The 19011-nt window shown below is 40.4% G+C and overlaps 1 protein-coding gene across 2 annotated transcripts in view; it reads left to right on the forward strand.

Annotated features, from left to right (window-relative positions):
- DIS3L2 (DIS3 like 3'-5' exoribonuclease 2) overlaps positions 1 to 19011 on the forward strand; it is a 380422-nt gene that overhangs the window by 85040 nt on the left and 276371 nt on the right. The window lies entirely within an intron of this gene.

A 19011-nucleotide genomic window follows, 5' to 3' on the forward strand; every position in this document is an offset into this window, starting at 1 on the left:
TGCCGTGCGCGGGCTTTCTCTAGTTGCGGCGAGCGGGGGCCGCTCTTCGTTGCGGTGCGCGGGCTTCTCATTGCGGTGGCTTCTTCCGTTGTGGAGCACGGGTTCTAGGCATGTGAGCTCAGTAGTTGTGGCTCACGGACTCTAGAGCACAGGCTCAGTAGCTGTGGCGCATGGGCTTAGTTGCTCTGCGGCGTGTGGGATCTGCCCGGACCAGGGCTTGAACCTGTGTCCCCTGCATTGGCAGGCGGATTCTCCACCGCTGTGCCACCAGGGAAGCCCTGATGTGGACCAATTTTAAAGTCTTTATTGAATTTGTTACAATATTGCTTCTGTTTTATGTTTTGGTTTTTTGGCCATGAGGCATGTGGGATCTTAGCTCCCCAACCAGGGATCGAACCTGCACCCCCTGCATTGGAAGGCAAAGTCTTAACTACTGGGCTGCCAGGGAAATCCCGAGCAGTACACTTCTTAAAATGCAAAGAGTCCCTGTTTTTCCTCTGTGTTGTCCAATCTGAATCTCTTTAATAGCCAGTCTTGTGGAGAGAAATATTGCAGAGGCTAGAGTGGACCATGGCATCTTTCAAGTCAAAAGAAAAGTAGGCTAAGTCCCTAAATCTTGGGTGCTGGGTATTGGCTGGGACCTCAGAAATGGTGCTAGAGCTTAATTGTAGAAAAGCCTCTGATGGTTTTCTTACCAATGCTTAAGACTCCTGAATCAGCACAGAAAAAGGAACTTTGGAGCCCACTTGGCGTTGGAGGCTGCCATCAGAGCTACTGGCAGGTGGGCCAGGCACCTCATCAAGAATCATAGCGGTCACTGTCCTGTATGGGAATGGGCAGCGCTGGGGTTTCTAGGCAGATGGGTAGAGGGAAATAGAGAGACTCAGAAGGCCAGTATTAGTATTAGTATTGAGGAGTCTGGAGAGGAGGTGATATTCATGAAGGAGGTATGCAGAACAAAGCTGAGAGTAGCTGTTTTTTGTCAGAGAAAGATGGATGTGAGGATACCTCATTAGAATTGAGGCCAGTCCTATAGGCCAGTACTTGTCTCTAACTTGCAAATGATTCACCTGGGGATTTTGTTAAAATGCAAATTCTAATTCAGTAGATCTGAGGTGATGCCCCAAATCGTGCATTTCTAACAAGTCCCCAGTCAACATTGGTGCTACGGGTTCTGGAAGCATACTTTGAATAACAAGGCTATAATATGTGAGTCAGGAGAAAAGAAGAAAGAAGCAGCTAGGGAACTTGGGGATGAACTCTCTGGGCCCAGGATCTGAGACTTGGTTGGCAGGAAGATAGCTGAGGAAGAAATGTGAACCTTAATACTTGTGGCTGGGCCATGATGTCCCCCTGAGAGACTGGATCCTGAACCTCTTTTTATTAATGGCATCCTTTTGAGCAAGGATTGGAATGGATATAGAGAAAGGCCTAGACTGGCAAGGAGAACCCTACCCTTTGAGTTGCTGGTAGAAGTAGAGTCGGGGTGATGACAGAGGGGCTGCCTTGGTGTGTATATAGGCCCTCTTTGGCTTTCAGAAGATTTGAAATGTAGAGAGTGGCTCAGGGTTCCTTACTTGTTCCGTTTCTGTGGAGTTCCTAAAGGTCTTCACAGTGGCTGCCTGATAACTGCTTTTTATATTAAAGTCAGCCCCATTAAGTATCTCTCTTAGGCCTCATTGGAATAAGTGTTTCACAGCTTCCCATTCTGAAGATGGGAGCTCTGTTGGCTATAGCCCACCTGTGACAGTTGTTGGTGACAGGGTCAAACTAGAGAGAAGAGAATATTCAGACTGTCATCAAGAATCCCTGACATGTAGAATATAAACATCTCAAAGCATACTGGCCAATTGTATTACAGGTTTGTTAGTACAAAAGCATATTGTTATCAAAGGAATCTGTAGTCAATGGTGTGAGCAAATGCGAATTAATTGGATTATTCATCTTTGCTTCTCTATTCTTGTTGTGCTCACCCCTCTTGGGTATGTAAACAACAGTTCTTTTAGCTGTAGTAATAAATAGTCAATTTATTTCACAGCATGTTTTTTGGCAAAATAGGTAGCTGTAGAAGTATCAAGCTGTGAGGCAATAATAAAAAATAATTTGCTCTTATATAACAATTTTAATTTCAGAATTCCTCCATGCTTTTAGTATTTATATGTAATTTTTATTACAGACATTTAATGAAGGATTCTTGAGGCAAATGATAGTTTCTTTACTTTGTCAATTCGGAAATTAAGTGACTTGTTTGAGAACTTGGAGTTTTGGGAAACAGGTCGTAGAATCCATATGTCTTGACTTAGCTTAATGTTCTTTCCTTTCCTTATGTTTGTTTTTTTTTGCTCTTTTTTTTTTTTTTTTTTGTGAGAGTGTGTGTATGTATTTTTATAGCCTGAGGGTTTGTGACTTTCCTCAGGTTTTCAGAGTGGATGGATGTGTCCCCAAATGGTTAGAAGCCATTGATCTTGATGATTCTGCCTGGAACAGTTCAGGGTACCTGGTGGCTTCTCGTCCTCCACCCCTCCTGCCCTGTGCTAGATGCTGGAGGTACAAACTCAAATAGGTCACATGCTTTGCTTTTAAGGTGCTTGTAGGCTGGTTGGAAGAGGGATGGGAACAGTTGTAGTATGGTTTGCACGATAGAGAAATACATGTTGTTATGCGAGCACTAAACTGAGAGAATTTGGCAAGGTTTCATAGAAGGAGTTCCATTTGAACTATGGTTTGGAAGATGGGAATGGAGAAGGAGAGAGGTTTGGTTTTCTTTTAGGATGAGAATGATTTGTTCAGGGCTGAGAATTATTTGGCAGGAGAGGGTTGTGAAAATTTCCACTTTCAGGGAGGAACATATGAAGTAAGGCTCTGTCTTTCTGCCGTGCAGTTGGCTGAGTGCTGCAGCCCCTCAACCAACTCTCTTAGACGCTGGCAAAAGCAGAGAATTCCTAGTTGTTACCAAGATCCCCCCCACTAGGAAGACTAACGTCCTTGACCCCCTTTTACTGAAGCTCACAGTATCCTGCTCTTTGCTCTATAAACTCGTCTAATTGTCATGTATTTGATCTTAGCCCCACGTCTTCCATTTTCTTTTCTTTTTCCCACCAAGTTCATCTTCCATAATCATCAACAACCTTGTCCTTTATCTTTTTGTAAACTATAATAAATTCATCCTATTATTTTTCTTTTTTTAAAAATCAAACACTGTAGTACATTACAGTTACGTGTATGTAGCCTCTGTGGATGCTGCTGCTGATTGCTAACTTTTTAGTGCTCACTGTGTACCCGGGACTGTATTTAGTGCCTCACACCATTCTTTAGTCTGCTTTTATCTCTATCCCAATTTCGTGAATGGGAAACCTGAGGTTTAGCTTAAACATCTTACTTATTTAGGGAACATATAAATATAACTAGGGAGTGACAGTGTTGGGATTCAGATTCACATCTCCTCATGTCATGACCTCATTGCTATTTGTTATTCCAGAGATGCAAAGGAGAGAGTTATTTGATCTGTAGATAGATATTGTCAGGTATCATAAAAATCAACATAAATCCAGAAAATAATAATACATGATTTAGCATTAGGCAGTATCCTGAGTTGCCATCATGGGTAAAGAAGATGACTTTATCAATTGAAACGACCAAAGGCCCAGTATTATTCTTTTTTTTTTTTTTTAAGCAGCACATAGTATCTTTTTATTATGAGTTTTACTGGTCTTGATCTAGTATTTCAGTTAATTTTTTTTTTTTAATTTTTAAAAATTTTAAAAAATCTTTTACTTAGTAGCTTTTTATGGTTTATTATATATATATATATTTAATTTAAAAAAAATTTTAAAATCTTTTACTTAGTAGCTCCCAGTATTATTCTTAGAAGACAAACAATTTAGAAACAATTAATTAGAATTCGAGTGAACTGAGTGGTTGTATCCTAAGGCTAGAGAGATATGAAAGCTACCAAGGGCATTAGGGAGACAAGTATTGGGAATGTGTCTTACCAGACATCTGCCCTACATAATAGATTGAAACCGAGAGAGCTAACCCAATTATAAAGTCAAACCATGAGCTACAGCCCGCTGGACAAGGCATAGAATCAAAGAGGTTATAGACTCAGATACCATTCTGGCTTGTTGGCAGCAGATCTCAAATTCATGGGGCATGTGACACAGGTATTCAGAAGGCAGGTAGGCATTTGTCATATAGAGGGTGCCTCCTTCTGGGACTTTGGGACAGGGTTCTAATTCCAGAGATGTGGGACCATCTTATTACAAACAGACTGTTGGAGGCAGCCACGAGGCTGGGAGTCAAGGATAAGATTTAATCCCTGAGCTAGGAGAATTGGCTAGAGCGGTACTGGGAGCAAGAACCAAAGCAAAAGACCAACCTTGAAAGGCAGAACTCTGGGTCTTTTTTGGCTGTACCAAAGGAGATTTGGGAACCCAGAATTCAGCTCTGGTATCTTGGATCTGGGGGTTGGGTTAAAGCTAAGCCCTCCTATAGGAGGAGCCAAAGCTGTTTAAATATTAACTTCTTTGCTTGATTGGGAACTAAGGTGAGCAGCTTAGTTGATACAGCCATAGTGAGTGGCCCAGAGAAAATCAGAGTAAAGGAGGCTGATAAGAGCGTATTAAAATTAAAATCAGGTGAAACTGTGAAACAGAAGCTGACTAGCTGAAGAGTCAGGAGTGGATTTCAAGTGAAATTTCTTCTCATTGGAACTTAGCTTCCATATTCTTCTGTCTGAATATTTAAAATATAGTAAGACAGACTGGAATAGATTTGATATATTGATACCCAATGGAAAATTATAATTTTATTCATTTATCACCCAGGTATTTGTTGAATACCTGCATTGTACTTGGGAATAAATCAACCAAGCACTTTGTTAGCTAAGTCTAAATTTCTCTTGGGACAGGATTATTTTACTTAATTTACAACAGAGTAAAGTTTATACGTGAATTAAGAAGGATGGAAAAGCGAGGGCAGTTATTTTATGTTTTCTAACATGTCTATTGTACAGTTCCTAAGAAAACTTATTTTTATGCAGAATGCTAATACTTCAGCAAGGGAATAATAGAAGTATGGATGGATATTTTGGAAGAGGTTGGCACAGAAAGGACTTGAGTTTAAAAGAATAAAGGAAGTGCTGATAGGAGTAACTACTCTTGTTCTAAATTAAACAAACAAAAATCAAAGTGCACATTTAATCCCTAACTTTCAATGGCTGTTCCAAACCTTCTTATGGTCACATGAAATTGGTCTAGTACAGTAAATTGTTTCCTTTGACAACTAACTTTTCCTTCAAATGATTGTTTTAAAGTTTTGTCTTCCAAGTTCTTCTTTAAATATGCACCCATCATACTAGATTATATTTAATCCAATCTCTTATATAACCACTATCATTTTGGATTGCTCTCAATTCCAGTGGAATTCGGATTTCTTAGAACTGTTTGGTTTCTTGGCCTGCATGGCAGGCCCAAAAAAGACTTGGAAGGTACTTAATCTTGGAGGGCAAGGTCTTTGGAGCCTCCACCCATAACAGTATGGTAGGTAAGGTATATCTACTACCATGATCAGATTTTCCCAAAATTGTTATATACACAAACCTATTTTTAACAATCATCTTTTCTTCTTCTTTATTGCCAGCTCTAGGATCAAATACTTCAGGTTCTTGCCTGCTTTAAACATGCCTTCAGATCTCTGTAATTCAAATTGAAATGTCTGAAATAAGGAATGTATCATTTAAGGATAGAGTAGCTTATTTGTGCTGGGAAACTCCCAATTAATATTTCAGGATTATTTGCTAGAAAACTAATTCATTCCTCCTTAACTCCATGGAGATGGTTTGCTGAAATTCACATTCATTGTAAGGAATGAGTTAATATAGGTAAAGTACTTAAAGCAATACTGACATATTATAAATGCTCTAGAAATGTCAGATATTACCATTATTCTTCTTTGAAATGAGGACTGAGAGTTACAGTTAGGCCAAGATCATAATAATGACCCAAGTTTACTATTCCCAGCTCTTGAATTTACCACTGATAACATTTGCTCATAGTAGACATAAAATGTTCATATAAAATGTTGACATAAAATGTTGATGTCTCAGTATGCATTCCTTTGAGGAAATTGCTGGACAATTGTATGGTGGGCAAGATTATACTGTGGAATGATGTGGTTTATTTCTTACTCATGCCCTTTGCCCATCAAGCTCATCTAGGGTTTTGTTTTACATGATCATCACTCCAGAGCCCAGGCTGAATGGAACAGCTGCCATCAGGAGTACTCCCCTTTTCTGTGGCAGAAGGAAACAGAGCCCTCAAGGGGCCACATTTAAAATGCGTTTGTCCCAAAGCGACTTCATCAGTTCTGTTCACAACTCATTGGCCAGAACGAGTCACCTGGCCCTACTCAACCACAAGAGGGCCAAGAAGTACAGTTCTACAAAGTGTCTGCAAGTAGGGATAGCAGGAAATATCTGGTGAACTGCACTGATGACTATCACACTGGAGTAATTAGATTCATTGTACTTCGCATTCCTGACCAGCCATCTGAAAAGTGAATGCCACTGGTCATTAGGGAGATCAGGCAAAAATTTCTATTATCATTTACTATAAATACATCACCACTAATGAAAAAGAATTCAGAAATACCTGAAAATGATCTAGATGGTCTTTAAGATCACCCTTAGTTATGTAAGTCTTGCTGTAAAGTACAGTGTGTAATACAAAGTAAATTTGTTGATCTTCAAATTAAGCTAATGGTGTAGTTTTTGTAAGTGAAAGGCAAGGAAGTTTTAAGGAAGTGTACTGGCATTTATTTGGTAATATTTATAAACCTTAAAGAGTTTATCATTAGCAGTAGTATTTTGATATTGTTGCTTGCTACTGCTATTGTTAAAATTTTCATTTTTTATTAAAAATTTTTCAATAGATATATATTATCCAATGTTTTATAGAAACTAGTCATGATTTAGGGCATATACATAATTGTCTTATGAATTAAGGCAACTAGGGAGAGGAATATGGTAGATTTGGAAAACTATAGATATTTTAGTATTTTGGAGCTTGAAATGCAAGATAGGGATATAAAGTGGCAGGAGATGAGGCCGGGCTGGTAAATGGCAGGTTGGGAGAGTCACATCGTGAAATGTCTACATACTGTGTAAAGGAGTTCTGCCGTTATCATGTAGGTATGGGGGAGGCTTTGAAGAATTTTGAGGAGGGGTGATGTAGTCAGATTTGCATAGTAGAATATCATTTTGGTGGAAGGGTAGAGGATTTAAAGGAAAGGGGTAGGGACTTCCCTGCTGGCTCAGTGGTTAAGAATCTGCCTGCCGGGGCTTCCCTGGTGGCGCAGTGGTTGAGAATCTGCCTGCTAATGCAGGGGACACGGGTTCGAGCCCTGGTCTGGGAAGATCCCACATGCCACGGAGCAACTAGGCCCGTGAGCCACAACTACTGAGCCTGCGCGTCTGGAGCCTGTGCTCCGCAACAAGAGAGGCCGCGATAGTGAGAGGTCCGTGCACCGCGATGAAGAGTGGCCCCCGCTTGCCACAACTAGAGAAAGCCCTCGCACAGAAACGAAGACCCAACACAGCCAAAAATAAATAAATAAATAAAATTAAAAAAAAAAAAAGAATCTGCCTGCCAATGCAGGGGACACAGGTTGGAGCCCTGGTCCAGGAAGATCCCACATGCCGTGGAGCAACTGAACCCGTGCACCACAACTACTGAGCCTGCACTCTAGAGCCTGTGAGCCACAACTGCTGAGCCTGAGCACCACAGCTACTGAAGCCCGTGTGTCTGGAGCCCATGCTCCGCAACAAGAGAAGCTACCACCATAAGAAGCCCGCGCACTGCAACGAAGAGTAGCCCCCGCTCGCCGCTACTAGAGAAAGCCCGCGCAACAACGAAGACCCAATGCAGCCAAAAATAAATAAATAAATAAACAAATTTAAAAAAATAAAATAAAGGAAAGGGGTAAAATTGGTGGGAGATTGATAAGAAAGTTACTTAAGAGAGTCTCAGTGAGTGATGATTAAGAGTCACAGTGGCCATGTTGATTGTAAGGAGATGAATTTAAGACTATTTAATAAGATAGAACATGGTGATTGGATGTAGTAGGCAAGGGAGAAGGAAGAAGCCAGGATGACTCCTACATTTTGGGCTCAGGTAATTGAGGGGTTGATGGCACCGTTTGCTAAGTTAGGAAGGGGAGCAGGGACATATGATGGGTTTGTTTGGACACATTGAGTTTGTGAAGCCTGGAGACATATAGGTATATAGAGCTAGGAGGCAGCTGGATATTAGGATTTGGAGTTCAGGAGTGAGATCTTGGCTAGAGGTAGAGATTTTGGTAACCTCAGTGGCACTTGAATAAACTGTCTGGGGATGATTTATGGAGAGATAAGGCCACTGAGGATGAAGCCTGAGGGACACCAACACTTAATGGGCATGGAGAGGAAGAGGATCCAGTAAAGGAGACTGAGGAGTGGGGACCAGAGAGGAAGGAGGAAAACCAGGAGAGAATGTTAGTCTGGGAACCAAGACAAAGGAGCATTTGAATGAGGAGGAAGTAGTCAACAGTGCCATGTTGTTGATAGACCCAGTGAGGAATTTTAATGAGAAGTTAGATTTGGCTAACATGGAGCCATCTGTGACACTGATCAGAGCAGTTTTAGTAGGAGAGAAAAGGAAAGGCAGAAACCAAATCCCAGTGAGTGAAGGGGGGCATGAAGGAGGCCATGTAATGGTAGTGATAAGACACAAAGATGATGGTGATGGTTGTTTTGGTATGAGGAAAAACTTGACTTAAATGTAGTATCTTTTTTTTTTTTAAGGAATCAATTTTATTTATTTATTTATTTTTGGTTGTGTTGGGTCTTCTTTGCTGCATGCGGGCATTCTCTAGTTGCAGTGAGCGGGGGCTACTCTTCGTTGCGGTGCGTGGGCTTCTCATTGAGGTGGCTTCTCTTGTTGCGGAGCACTGGCTCTAGGCGCGCGGGCTTCAGTAGTTGTGGCACGTGGACTCAGTAGTTTTGGCTCGCAGGCTCTAGAGCGCAGGCTCCGTAGTTGTGGCACACAGGTTTAGTTGCTCCGTGGCATGTGAGATCTTCCCAGACCAGGGCTCAAACCCATGTCCCCTGCATTGGCAGGCGGATTCTTAACCACTGCGCCACCAGGGAAGTCCCTAAATGTAGTATCTTAAGTCAGATTTCCTAGAGGCAGAGCTTGAGATGGAGAGTCTTGCCCATCTCAAAAAGTAGTCTATTTTTATGAAAGATTTCTGAAATACACCAAGTTACTTAAAATTTAATTAGTAAAATCATGACATAGATTAAAAGTTCAAATTTGAGAACAACCTACAGAGAACTGGATTTAACGCTAAAAAAAGTTGGGCCTGGCTGGTAAGAGAATGAATCGATAATGCAGAGCACAGAACCAAGGGTAGAACAGGGACGTGCTCTAGAGAAAGCCAGATCAGGTTTTAGAAGCAAATGCACTGGGGACAGTTGGCCAGGAGAAGAGAGATGTCCCTATGGCAGTTTTTGGGAACATAGGCACCTTCCAGGGCAGCAGTTGGCAAACTTCCTGTAAAAGACAAGATAGTAAATGTTTGAGGCGTTGTGGGCCACATGGTTCTGTCACGACTTCTCAACTCTGCCAGTGCAGCACAAAAGCAGCTCTGTTCCAGAAAAACTTCATTTTCAGAAGCAGCTGGATTTGGCCTGTGGGTGGTAGTTTGCCGACTCCTCTTCTAGAGGCATGATTAGACCTCATGATGGACTTTGCTCCTGCCCAACCAACCAAGCAACTGTAGAAGCCTTGACACAGACCCCTGCTTCTCCTCCTTAAACAGCAGGACAACTATGCTGGGAAAAGTTTTCCTGTTTTGACTCCATCTCAGTATTTCAGGCTTTTAGTTCTTGAGTCTTTTGATGTTGAATCAGACAATGTTAGAGTCTCTATCTTTGTGGGTTCTTGAAAATTAGTTTGCATGGATTCTGTGTTTTGTTTTCCTTTAGAGTTTTCTCTTTAATAATATGTGTGAATGTTAAGCTTGCAGCCTATTAAGAATTCTGTATGTACTTACCATAGTTTTAGATCATTTTTGATCAGGTTAGAAATGTATCTTGCAGATTAAGTTCTAAGTAATATTTTTTGGAAGCAGGGGAAATTGAATGGGAAGCACACTGCCACCTTAACTTTGTTTCCTTACTACTGCTTATTCTAGCTTCATTCAGTTTCTCATCCAGTGTCCCTGGGCTCTGCCCTTATGCTTCAGGCCTTTTTGCCATTTACTTGAGCAGTAGGTAGTATGTATCAGTGCTTGAAGTGACCAGAGAGAAGACAAGTAGTTTTCCACTAAGTCCTTTTTAAGTGCCAAACCAGGCCTATTTGTGTCGCTGTAAAAATTGTCATTGGTACAGGATGTAGTAGAGGAGGACAGTAGTAGGTCAGGTAAAGGTCAGTGTTTGAGGCAAGTGACAAAGATCAGTTGAAAGGGATGAGTATAAGGCTCCAAATGAGAAGTGTGTTCATGGTCAGGAACCAAGGAGATTTCTAGCAGGTTGGGACATAGAACGAATGATGGAGATAAATGGTTTAGAAGATAGACTGTCAGCAGGCTCAGGGGAGGGCTAGCCCGCTCATGCAGCTCCTCTGTCAAACCTTCGCTGAGTGCTTACTATGAGTCAGGCATCATGCCGTACCTTGGGAATACGGTGTAGAATGAAGTAGGCGGGATCCGGTTCTGCATCTAAACCACAGAACATAGAAAACGACTTGAATAACTGTTCTCTCAATTCTCCCAAAGATGGTACTTAAATAGTGCCATCCTAGGTTCAAAGTAGAGAAGTTAATTCATTGTCTAGTAGAGCCACATGGAGTGGTGAGGGCAGTGGTAGAGGAAGTCCTGGAGTGCTGTGGGAGTGCACGATAGGGATGTCCTGCTAGGCTGCATAGGATCTAGGAATGCTTTCTGGAAGAAATGAAGTCTGAATGGAAAGTAAGTTTTAACTATACGAAGAATAGGGAATAGAGACTTGATGGAAAGGAGATCCTAGCCTGCTCTAAATCCTAAAAGTTGTTTATTAGCTGGAGTGGAGGCTGTGAGGAGAAAAGTAGTGGCTGGAGATAAGTCCTTGTCAGCCTTATTGTGGGCTCCTTCTCACTGGGTACTGGCAAAGGCCAGTTGTAGACTCGAAGACCCAGATCTTGCTGCGTGAATGTCAAGATGAGCTGGATACTTTTGCAATTCTTGGTACATGGTTATTTCTTTTCCTGGAACCACTGGTGGAATGAGGTTTGTTATACACTATGATGGAGTATCCTCAGCCTGTAAACATCATAGGCTCAGATACTTTGGGATAAGATCTTGTTGTCTTTTGACAGTAAAGAGGTTGAGCCTTGGCAGCCTGGGTATATTGCTTTGGGGCCTTCTGTCTGTCCTCTTCAGTACATTCTTAGTGTTGGGTGTGATATTCCTTTTGGGGTACTCTGGATCTTTGCAACTCAGAGTGTGGTCTGTGTACCAGCAACATTACAGAATCTCGGGCTCTACCCCAGGACCCACTGAATGAGAATCTGCATTTTAATAAGATTCCCAAGTGATTTGTATGAACATTTAATTTTGAGAAGCACTGATGTGGATGATTAAAGAATTAACTCTTCTGTTCTTTTAAAATAAAAGTTACATTGGCACTATAGAGACAGGAGGAAGATACATATGACACTATTACAGGTAATCTTGGAGGAGAGTCATGAGTGCAGTGTCACTTGTTGGGGCTTCAGAGGTTTGAAGTAATGATTTCCTTGTTTTAGCAGAATTAGACTCTGCACTTCCCCTTACCCCCTGCTGCTTCCCCAATTAGCTCTAGCAAATGGAGGATGGAGAGATTATTCTTATAGTTGTAGTTAGAAAAAGTCTACTAATTAGTTTACTGAAAAAAGATTTCGGGGCTTCCCTGGTGGCGCAGTGGTTAAGAATCTGCCTGCCAATGCTGCCAATGCAGGGGACACGGGTTTGAGCCCTGGTCTGGGAAGATCCCACATGCTGCGGAGCAACTAAGCCTGTGAGCCACAATTACTGAGCCTGTGCTCTAGACCCCGTGAACCACAACTACTGAGCCTGTGCACCACAACTGCTGAGCCCGTGTGCCACAACTACTGAAGCCCACATGCCTAGAGCCCGTGCTCCACAACAGGAGAAGCCACCGCAATGAGAAGCCCATGCACTGCAACGAAGAGTAGCTCCTGCTTGCCGCAACTAGAGAAAGCCCATGCGCAGCAATGAAGACCCAACACAGCCAAAAAAATAAAAAATAAAAGAGTTAATATGCTCAAGGTAATACATGACAAAATGGAGAATTTCACCATAGAACTGGTATCTACAGAAAGAGAATGGATAGAAATTCTAGAAATGAAAAAAAATTGATTACTTAACATATGTGTTTAGCTACAAATTAGATACTACAGAAGAGGGGATTAATAGACTGGAAAATAGCTCAGTAAAACATATTTAGACTGAGGTATGGAGAAAATAAAAGGGGAGAAAATACACATATGAGCTTAAAATACATATTAGACACTAAGAAAAACTCTTACATTTGTATAACTTGAGCCAAGGAGGAAAGGAGAGAGGGAATGAGACTCAAACATTATATTAATGAAAAATGGCCAAGAATTTTCCCAAACTTATAAAAGACGTCAGGCCACAGACTTGAGAGACTTGAAAAAGCCCAAACAGGATTAATACAAAGCAAATCATGTGTAGGCATACTGCAATAAAACTTACAAAAGCCAAAGAGAAAACTCTTGAAAGGAGATAGGAAAATAAGATACCTTCAAAGGAACAACAGTGGGACTAACCACTGACTTTTCAAATGAAACTGATGAAACCCAGAGGATGATAGAATGGTATCTTTTAAAGTACAGAAAGAAGGTAATTGCTAACCTCAATATCTATACCCAGTGAAAGTATTTTTTGAAAGTATTTTTCAAATGTAAAGGCAAAATTTAGATGTAATAGACAAATTTCTTTGAAATGTTCAACAAAATGTTCAGAAGAAAAAATAGAAAATCTGAATAGTTGTATATCTAGCAAAAAAAATTGAATCTTTAATTCATTTTTTTTTAAACAAGGTAAAATGCCAGGGTCAAATGGCTTTAACAGTGAACGCTTCCAAATATTAAAGGATGAAAAATAGCATCAGTCTTAAAAAACTCTTCTGGGGAATAGAACAATGTTTTATGAGGCCAAAATATTCTTGATATTAAAAAATGACAAAGACAATACAAGAAAATTATAGGAAAATCTCTCTCATTAAAAGAGATGGAAATATCCTAAGTAAAACAATAGGAAATTGAATCCATAGATATATAGAAGGTATTATATATTAGGACCAGGTGGGATTTATACCAGGAAGGCAAGGTTGGTTTACTACTCAGAACTCAGTTAATAGGGAAGGTGATGGTCCAAGGGTACAAAGTTTCAGTTATGCAAGATAAATTCTGGAGATTTGCTATATAGCAGGGGTCCCCAACCCCCAGGCTGTGGACCGGTACTGGTCTGTGACTTATTAGGAACCGGGCCACACAGCAGGAGGTGAGCAGCGGGTGAGTGAGCAAAGCTTCATCTGCCGCTCCCCGTCGCTCCCCATCACTCACATTACCGCATGAACCATCCTCCCCATCGCTTGTATTACTGCCTGAACCACCCCCCACCGCAAGTCTGTGGAAAAATTGTCTTCCACAAAACCGGACCCTGGTGCCAAAAAGGTTGGGGATCGCTGCTATACAGCATAGTGCCTATAGCTAACAGTGCTATATTGTATACTTAAAATTTGCTAAGAGGATTGATCTTAAGTATTTTTACGATAAAAATAAAATTAAAGTGGGTGGAGAAAAACTTGGGAGGAGATAGATACATCTGTGATCTTCATGATGGTGGTTGTCGTTTCTTTGGATGTATACTTATTCTCAAACTTATTGACTTACATATGTTAAATATGTCCAGCTTTCTGCATGTCATTCATATCTCAATAAAGTGGTTAAAAATGGACAAAAACTCAATTAATAAAATTAACCACATTAATAGAAGAAAAGGAAAAAATCATATGATTTACCTCAGTTTTTGCAGAAAAGTACTTGGTAAAATTCAGTACCCATTTTTTTTTTTTTTTTTTTTTTTGGGCCATGCCATTCAGCTCGTGGGATGTCAGTTCCCCAGCCAGGGATTGAACCCAGACCACCTCGGCAGTGAAAGCCTGGAATCTTAACCATTAGGCCACCAGGGAACTCCCAATACTCATTTTTAAAAAAAAATTTATTTTATTTATTTATTTTTGGCTGCGTTGGGTCTTCGTTGCTGCGCGCGGGCTTTCTCTAGTTGTGGTGAGTGGGGGCTACCTCTCCGTTGCGGTGCGCGGGCTTCTCGTCACGGTGGCTTCTCTTGCTCCGGAACATGGGCTCTAGGCACGCAGGGTTCAGTAGTTGTGGCTCGCGGCTCTAGAGTGCAGGCTCGGTAGTTGTGGCGCATGGGCTTAGTTGCTCTGTGGCATGTGGAATCTTCCTGGACCAGGGCTCGAACCCATGTTCCCTGCATTGGCAGGCGGATTCTTAACCACTGCGCCACCAGGGAAGCCCTCAATACTCATTTTTGATAAAAGTTCTTAGCAAACTAGTAATAGAAGAAACTCCTTTAATCTGCTAAAGGCTTTTAACCAAAAAAACCTATAAAACATCATAATTAATGGTGAAACACTGAAAACTTTCCTTCTGATAGTCTAGGGTATAAAACAAAGATGCTCATTATCACCACTTCTGTTCCACATTGTACCAGAAGTCATAGTCAATGCAGTAAAGCAAAGGAAACAGAGGGTTGGGAAAGGAAGCCAGTAGTCATTATTTTTAGACTGCTTGATTTTATACATGAAAAGTCCAAAAGAATTAAGGCTGCTGCATACAAAGTCAACCTACAAAAATTATTTGTATTCCTGTATATCTGTAACAAACCAATAATGATTAAAAAAATGATACCCTTTACATTAGCATATAAAAAGGAATACCTACTCGGCCAGGCTGTACTGACTGTGGTTGAGGGTCCCTTCATACTCCCTCCCCCAGCACACATTGGACCTGGGTTGGAGCTTCCCCTTTCCTTCTGCACTTACTTTTTTTCCTGTGAAATTAAACTGTTTGGGTCCCTTGGCATCTCAGCCATATTTTCCAGAATTTATCTTTTTCTGCCCTTAACTTTCCTAATAAGGAGTTTGGAATCTTTACTTATTGTTCCTTACACCTCTCCTCAGTTATCCAATCGTCCTTGGTCTGAGGCTTCCCTAGGGGTAGTTTTTCCCAGGGCTAATTTCTCCGGAATAATTCTTTTTCTGGACCGCTCTCAAAAATAGCACCCCTTTTCACTCAGTAACTTATTTCCTGCTTTATTTTAATTCATTGGCACTTGTAAATACTTGATGGTATATTATATTGTATATTTGTTTATTGTCTGTGCCTCTTTCCCCCAACATAATCTCCTGGGGACAAGAATCTGTGTTCCATTCACTACTAAATCCTGTGGTGCCTAGGATGTGACTAGTGCTCAATAAATAGTTAACCTAATGAATGGGTTTGCTGATTGGATTTGTCCCATTGCCTTCAGGCATGTTTCTTTTTATCCCTTCATGCCAGAAGAAAATGGCACTACTGTTTCTTGAACAATTATGAAGCTATAGCCAAGCACCGTCAGCTTGCTCCTCTGCATAAGAGAAGATGTCTGACCTCTCTCCCTCATTGTAAAGTATAAAGTGCTTTCACGTGCATTGTTTCATTTGCTAACCGCACAGTTAAGTGAGGCAGGCAAGGGGTATTATGCCCATTTTATAGTTAGGCACAGAAAGATGAATTGCTTACTTGAGCCTCTTGGGAACCACGAAGCTTCCAGGGCATTAGTTCTTTTTGTCATCTATTTTTGCCTTTGTGGAGGGATCCTTGTGGGTAATGCAGTTGTGTTGGGACGGGCAGGAGCCTTTAGAAAAAAAAAAAAAAAAAAGGAATACCTTAGGATAAATATAATGAAAGATTTCATTATATTCATAAGTATAATGTAAGACCTCAACATTCAAAATTACATGATGTTATCAAGAGACGTTAAAGATGCCCCAGCTAAATGATCTTGGACTGTAAGATTCAATATGGTAAAAATGTTAATTCTTTCCAAAATGATCTATAGATTCCACACAATCCCAGCAAGCATTTTTATATGTGTGTGGAAAGTGACCAACTGATTCTAAGTAGTGTAAAGGCCAAAACTAACCAAGGTAATTTTGAAGAACAAAGCTGGAGATCTTGCACTACCCAACATCAAGATTTATCATGAAGTGAGCACAATTAAGACAGTATGGTATTGATACAAGGAGAGACAAATAAGCTGATGAATGGAGTAGAAAGTCCAGAAAAACACTCATTCATATACAGCCACTTGATTTGTGACAGGGGTGACCAGGCAATGAAGTGGGGGAAAGAATCTTTTCAATTTGGATATCCAACATGGAGAAAAGGAATGCTGACCCTTATCTCACACCATACGTAAAAATAAATTCTAGATTGGATTACAGATCTGTATTACAAATATATTACAAATATAGAAAAGGAGCAGTAAAGCTTTTAAAAGAAAGCATGGGAGCATATCTTTATAACCTTGGGGGCAGCAAAGACTTCTTAAACAGGAAACAAAAAACACTAACCATAAAGGGGAAAAACCCCCAATAAATTGGAGTACATTAAAGAACTCTGTTCATTAAAAGCACCATAAGCAAAGTTAATATTAATCTACACAATGGGAGAAAATATGTGCGACACATCTATTCAATAAGCAACTCATGTCTGGTTTATAAGGAATTCCCACAAATCACTGAGGAAAAGAACAAGCAAATAGAAAAATGGGCAAAAGACTTAAAACCTTCACAAAGGATATCCAAATGGCCAATAAATTTATAAAAAGATGCTCAGCTTCATCAGTTATCAGGAAAGTATAAGTCAAAACCATAATGCAGTACCACTTCATAACCTACCTAAAGTACTAAATTGAAAAGGGCAGGTAATGCTAAGCACTGGTGAGGTGTAGAGTAACTGAACTCTCATCACTGCTGCTAGGAATCTCAGTCAGTATGGCCGCTTTGAACAGCTGCTTGCCATCATCTGCTAAAGCTGCGGATACCTTATGACCTAGAAGTTCCATTCCTAGGTATATGCTCAACAGAAACGGATACATCTGTGCACCAAAAACATGTTCATGAATCTTCAAAGCAGCATTATATAAAATAGCCCCAACTAGAAACCACCCAAATCTTCATCAGTAGTAGCATGGTTGCATACATTGTGGTACCTGTATACAATAGATTTTTATATGGCTGCAAGAATGGATGAAATACAGCTATGTGGAACAATTAAGTGTGACTCTCACAAACGTTGAGCCATAGAAGCTAAACACAAAAGAATATTTGTGGTATGATTCTTTATTATAAACATGTAAAACTATTTTATGCTTTTGTCAGGATGTTTATCTTGCAAGGGGTAATAACCAAAAAGGGCAAGAGAGTGGTTTCCAGGGTGTTGAGTCTAGTAGGTAGAATTCTAAGATGGCTCTCAAAAGCCCCTTCCTCTGATATACACACCACATGTGGTCCTCTCCCCTTGCGTGTGAGTGGGAACTGTGAATATGATAGGCTATTGTGCCAATGAGTAAGTTTACATTATTTGGCAAAGGTAAAGGGATTTTGCAGATGCTATTGAAGTCCCTAATCGATTGACATTGAGTTAGTCAAAAGGGACGTTATCCATCTGAGCCTGACCTCATCAGGTGAGCCCTTTAGAAGAAGGTCTAAAGGTCAGAGAGACTTTCCTGCTGGCCTTAAAGAAGCAAGCTGCCATGAGTTCTACAGCTGCATGGAAATGAAATTTGTCAACTGTGATTCAAGTTCATAAGAGGACCTTGATCCTTAAGCCATAGATGAGACAGCAGCCTCAGGTGACACCTTAAAGGCAGCCCAGTGAGATCCTTAGCACAGGACCTAGGTAAGCCATGCCTCTGGACACCTGACCCACAGAAACTGTGAGATAATAAATGTCTTGTTTTAAGCTGCTAAGTTTGTGATAAGTTTTTAGGCAGCATAGAAAACTAATACACTGGTAATACTCTATTTCTTGTAGTAATTATGTGTGTATGTATTTACTTTGTAAACATTTGTCATATTATAGTTATGATTTGTGTACTTGTTTGTGTATAAGTAAAAATGGATTATATTGAATATTGAATGAAGTGTTTACTTTAAAACAAGGAAAAAATTAATAGCATTCTTCTGCATTACCTTTGACCAGTATACAAATATAATCAAATAATTATGTTGTAATTGTACTGGTCAAGTTGAACACAAGCAGATTTGGTCATAAAATTAACTTAAATATTCCTTTCCATTAGTGAACTCACCTTCTGTCCTTGCTCTCTTATTGACACGTCACTTACATTTTACATGTTTCCCCCAGTGGTTTCACTCTGAGTGTCATAGAGTCTTTTTTTAAAAAAAATATTTATTTATTTATTTGGCTGCACTGGGTCTTAGTTGTGGCACGCAGGATGTTTGTTGCTGTGTGGGGAATCTTCATTGGGGCATGTGGGATCTTTAGTTGTGGCATGCGGGATCTTTAGTTGCAGCATGTGGGATCTAGTTCCCTGACCAGAGATAGAACCCGGGCCCCCTACGTTGGGAGCGTGGAGTTTTAGCCACTGGACCACCAGGGAAGTCCCTGTCATAGAGTCTTGAAGCTGGAGATGTAATGATTTTCCAGTCTAACTTCCATATTTTACTTTTTCCTATTTTAAAAAAATTGAGGTATAATTGACATATAACATTATATTAGTATAAGGTGTACAACATGATTTGATATTTGTATGTATTGCAGAATGATCACCACAATAAGTCTGTGTATAATACCTGTCACCATACATAGTTAC

Source organism: Balaenoptera physalus, assembly GCF_965194825.1.
Source record: "Balaenoptera physalus genome assembly, chromosome: 6".
NCBI lineage: Eukaryota > Metazoa > Chordata > Mammalia > Artiodactyla > Balaenopteridae > Balaenoptera > Balaenoptera physalus.